Source organism: Lissotriton helveticus (assembly GCF_964261635.1).
Source record: "Lissotriton helveticus chromosome 1_1 unlocalized genomic scaffold, aLisHel1.1 SUPER_1_unloc_7, whole genome shotgun sequence".
In the NCBI taxonomy this organism is placed as follows: domain Eukaryota; kingdom Metazoa; phylum Chordata; class Amphibia; order Caudata; family Salamandridae; genus Lissotriton; species Lissotriton helveticus.
Genome location: NW_027611714.1, coordinates 4,577,031 through 4,583,030, shown reverse-complemented (window position 1 = coordinate 4,583,030; position 6,000 = coordinate 4,577,031).

Sequence of the window (6,000 nt, the reverse complement as noted above, 5' to 3'; positions counted from 1 at the left end):
TACATTTTCTGTTCCTTTTGAGTTTTCTGTTATTGGTTAGGCAGCGCTGGGACGCTTACGGGCAGCCATGCGCTTTATAAATCCAATTTCATTTCATTTCATTTCATTTCATTATGAAGCTTAAAGCGGTTGAACTGGGTCTTAACATTGACAATGAGTATCAATTCTTTTTAGGTACTGAGTAAGAATTTAGGGATGTAGTGCTTTACTGTAGATCAGATATGGAGCGCTTCCCGATATATGTTTTTCCTCTAATTGGCTGTATATTTAATATTGATGATTATGGAACTTGAAATATTATAGCTATGGAGTAAATGTACGCATGAGCCTTGAATTTGTTCATAATTATTGTACTGTTGAGACAATTTAATTTAACTTATTTTGCTCTTGAATGTGACTGTTAAGACATGTTTCCAGATATTAATATTCATTATTTGTTTCAATTAATTGAAATGTAGGATGAGCATATTGGCCATACTTTCCTCTCTTCCTTCTTTCTATTTAATTTAATAATTTCTTCAATTTATTTTTACTACTTACCTTCTCACCCATTCCCGGATCTGCGACTAACATTGGTACTCTCTATTATAATATTCTAGTACACTTTATCTTACTCGTATTTACTTAGATATGTTAGTATCATGGCCAAACAGATACTGCACATGAGCATTACTCTTACTCACTCTTGACGACGTATAGATCCAGTCATTGTAAGTAGTTTAAATAGAATTAGATTTACAAATACGAATATCCTAATACTTATTTACTGAGGATTAGAGTAAACCCGTGACTTTTTATTTGAATCAATACTTAATACATAAAAATAAACATGCTCCAAGATGGCGCTTACACTTTGGGAATATATAAGGACACTACAAGATGGCGCTGATATTGGACGCCGAGTTTGGACAGCGAGGATAGTTGCTGCCCGTTACGAGGTACCTCTCTTACTTAATCTAGTGGATATTCGTATTTTGCTAAAACTACGGTAGATAAAAGGGATCTAATACTACTTTTCTATTTGATCAGGAGGAGATACACGTATTCTGGAGGCCGCTATACAACTGTGGAGACATAATTTGGTGAGCAATAGGGAGATATGATTTAGCTACCTTCGCATATTCATTATTTCCATTTCTGAATTCGGCATTACTATTTTCCAGCGTACTTTTTGATATTAGGATGATAGCGACCTCCAACTACAGGCTGCATATAATCGGACTGTAGGTGAGTGTACATAACTCTTCTCACGAAGAGATCGAATATGAGGAAAGGATTGGTTTTGATTGATGAATCGCCATTAGGAACGACAAATAATACGAGAGATATAAGTTATCATATTTCCATACCTAAGTGATGTACGTTATAATGTTATGATGGGAAGACAAAAATAAATTAAAGATGAGGCCAATATTCTAAATCTTGCACTTACTTTTTACTGGATTTATGGTGTTCTAAATACTGGGAGAATTAGAAGAGATATGTTACAGATCCCTGTTAAAGTTAAAAAACAGAGAAATACAATTTATTTGATTTAAATATGTATCCAAGAGTTTAAGAAACTGCGAATAGATAGCCCTGAAGAAGCCAGTGTGTTATATTGTACACGACGAAACACGTGTTGGCTGTTGTACCAATATTTGGTGGTTGTATCATCATTCTGAATATTGAAGCAAGAAAATAAACGACAAGAAATATTCATCTATTTTGATTTATGGATATTTCTATCACAAGTTGGTGATTCGAGACAAGTGACTCTTGCCTGGAACATTTTCTTTTATTTACAGACTGTTTTTCGATAAGAGTGCTCAGAGGTTACTGTAGAATTTTGTAGCTTTCACTTTGTTGAGAGTTGTTGATGTTGGATACGCATCTTACCTCTAGAGGCACCACTTTACAGTAACGGATATACTGTTATCCCGGATATTATACGGTTGAGCGCCCACTAGCCTGTTGGTATCCCAATCAAGTTTTTGTATTTCACAGCAAGGTGCTGCCACCCAAAGGGATTTGCATATATACTTACTTCCATGATGAATAGGTATCAGGAAGCACAGGATCTATTTAATAATCTGCAAACTAGGAGCAGACAAGGCAAGACTGTCAGTGCATCGTTACCTGCTAAGAATGTAGGCTTAAGGGAGAAATTTATGAAATTGGAGAATTTGAAGAGACAGGAGCTTAACAAATGGTGGGATGCCGCGACCCTTAAACAGTATCTCACCCTGAATAGAATACCTAGGGGTTTAAGATCTCAAATCATGCCTACTTACGAGGATTTGGAACCTGATTTATTAGTTAATTGGGAGCAAGAACTGACAAACTCTTCTAGAAACCTTATTAACATACTCATAGAAAACGCTGAGAGAAAGATCAAAAAATTACTAGAAGAGATTCAGAAAATTGAAGAGGAGATAAAAGAACTCAATATGCCTGAGGCAACAGTTAAGAATTATACAATTCTAGATAATTTCCTCGCAGACTTACAGGCAGACATAAAACGTAGGAAGGCGAGGAAACTACAAAGGGATGAAAATGATTGCAAGGCAGGTCGCGTCTTCACGTTTGCTAAGCACTTTGATTACTTGGTCAAACAAACACGGGGTTCCAAACAAAAAACAGTGACCATACCTAGCCTTAGTGCTAGTGATACAGAAGTTTCAAAAATAGTGAGCAGTGAAAATGAAGAGACTGATGTTGTACCGTCAGCCGGGGTTGGGGTACAAGGAAATACTTTTTTAGAGGAAGTGAAACGGTTCAGGATTGGAAATCGGGATTCTATAACCAGAGGCAGAGGTGGCGGGGTTATAAGACAAGGAGAGGAACAAGGGGCAAGGGGACAACAGGGCACCAGAAGAGGGATGAGAACAAGATCGTGGAAGGACTGACTGATATATCGGTCAACCCAGAAAATGAAATAGAAATCATTAATCTGTCAAATGTTGTACTTACAGATGATATGGTCAATTTGTTGAAGATGGGACTAGGCTTTTGTCCTAATGTAGTACCGGATTGGTACATGACCAAAATTGATTTATACAAGTTTGTAAGACTACTTAAGATTAAGAAATTCTTTGTTCATGCACCTATTAAAGACAAAAGAACTGAACAATTGAGACACATGAGTGACCTGACTATTGAGGGGGCAAATGCAACGAGACTACTACTCTCATTAACTGAGAGTGAAGACGACCCTATCACAATTGCGAAACTACTAGAAGACTTGGAGATCAATAGATTTTTGAGCGAGAGCAGCGGTCTCAAACTAAAATCTAAATGGACTCCGCAGTTTGGTACTGGTAATACCATTGATGCATTCCACAAGTCAGTGGAATTGGATATAAATAGACTTATAGATAACAAATCCAAGAGTGGATATTGTAGGAAATTGGATAACTTGACGCAGGGAGAGAGATCAGCATTAAAAATATTGAAAACTAACGACAGCATTACCATACGCATGGCAGACAAGGGTTGTAATGTTGTCGTTATGGATACTGAGAAATATAATGCAGAAATTAAATCACAACTTGAGGATCGAAGATACTATCAACCCTTAGAGACTAACCCATTAGAAAAATTGAAGTGTACTATCAATGAGAAACTAAGAGTATGGTATGATATGACAATATTAGATGTTGATGAATATAATTGCATGACCTTATCGACACCTAAAGCTCCCTGCTTATACACCTTGCCCAAGGTACATAAAAATCGAGAACACCCACCAGGTAGACCGATAATTTCGGGGATTGGGGGACCTACAGAGAGGATTTCTGAGTATATTGATATTTTTATGAGACCTTATGTAGAAAGTCTGCCCTCATATATTCAGGACACTAAACATGTATTGAACATAATGTCAGATGTTACATGGCAGGAAGATATGTATCTTGTCACATTAGACGTGACCTCCCTTACGCTGTAAGAGGCGGCCGCTCACTGGCTCTCTGCCGATTCCCTGCTCTCTGACTGATTCCCTGAGTGAAAACTGCCGGCTGGTATCATAGCGCTTCTCATTAGCACTGCTCTTCTTTGCTTGTATTGCAGCGCTTGTCCACATTGTTACCGCCCGCATTTGACTGCTCACATTTGCATAAATCATTTAGCACTGCGCTCGCTTTGTTTGGCTTCCACCTTATATTTTACTGTTCGTTTTACCTGTGCCTTCTCTCCATTGCATTATTCACTTTTTGGCCCCAAGCTCGGCCAGCTCGTATTTATCTCTGATGCCATTTTGTTTGTTGTGCTTTCGAGCGAGCCCCTCCTCTCCGCCCCGCACCCGCCTCCCCAGCTGCTCCTCCCTCCCAAGGATTGATTAGCATTGCCCCTTAGACTAAAGCGTTGTGACCTCCCTTACGCTGTAAGAGGCGGCCGCTCACTCGCTCTCTGCCGATTCCCTGCTCTCTGACTGATTCCCTGAGTGAAAATGCCGGCTGGTATCGTAGCGCTTCTCATTAGCACTGCTCTTCTTTGCTTGTATCGCAGCACTTGTCCACATTGTTACCGCCCGCATTTGACTGCTCACATTTGCATAAATCATTTAGCACTGCGCTTGCTTTGTTTGGCTTCCACCTTATATTTTACTGTTCGTTTTACCTGTGCCTTCTCTCCATTGCATTATTCACTTTTTGGCCCCAAGCTCGGCCAGCTCGTATTTACCTCTGCTGCCATTTTGTTTGTTGTGTTTTCGAGCGAGCCCCTCCTCTCCGCCCCGCCTCCCCAGCTGCTCCTCCCTCCCTCCGCCCCCCCCACTCTCCATTTATGTCGGATGTCCACACGCGCAGCGTCCACGCGCTACGGCCGCGCCGAAGGTGCGCCAAAGGTAAGCCCGTCTACGCCCGTCCGCGCCTGGACCGCGCCCAGAGCCAGACCCCCTGGTCCCCGCATCACCCATCCTCCCCGCATTACATACGACGCCTCCTCCCTCCTTGCACTCAACCCCGGCCGACTCACTAACTGCGTCCAAGCAGCACCAGGACACACCCATGGACCCTCCACCTGCCACTCCTGCAAATTTACCTGCGTCAAGTCCCAAACCAATTCCACAAACACCAAACAGACAACCAACACCAACCACCTAAAATGCATCCTTCTCAACACCCGCTCGGTTCACAAACACGCCATCGACCTTTGGAATCTACTCGACACCATCTCTCCGGACATCGCCTTCCTAACAGAAACCTGGATGAATGCCTCTTCAGCTCCAGACATCACCATAGCCATCCCGGACGGCTACAAGATCATCCAACACAACCTCAACATCATCTCCTACGCTGATGACACTCAGCTGATCCTCTCACTCACCAAAGACCCAACCACCGCCAAAACCAACCTACACGAAGGGATGAAAGAAGTAGCCGAGTGGATGAAGCACAGCCGTCTGAAACTGAACTCGGACAAAACGGAAAGTCCTCATCTTAGGCTCATCCCCTTCCGCCTGGGACGACTCTTGGTGGCCGACGGCCCTAGGAAAAGCCCCCATACCGACGGACCACGCACGGAACCTGGGCATCATCCTGGACTCCACACTCTCGATGACCAGACAAGTCAACGCCGTCTCATCTTCATGCTTCAACAGCCTACGCATGCTCAAAAAAACATTTCACTGGATCCCCACCGAAACAAGAAAAACGGTCACCCACGCACTGGTTACAAGCCGCCTGGACTACGGAAACACCCTTTACACTGGTTCCACCGCAAAACTACAGAAAAAACTTCAACGCATCCAAAATGCGTCAGCCAGACTCATACTAGACATCCCCCGCACAGACCACATTTCCGCTCACCTGAAAGACCTTCACTGGCTCCCCGTCAACAAGAGAATAACGTTCCGTCTCCTCACCCACGCACACAAAGCCCTATACGAACTTGGACCGGACTGTCTCAACACACGCCTTTCCTTTTACACCCCCACCCGCCAGCTGCGTTCGTCCAACCAAGCCCTCGCCGCTGTTCCGCGCATCCACAAAGCCACCATGGGAGGAAGATCCTTCTCCT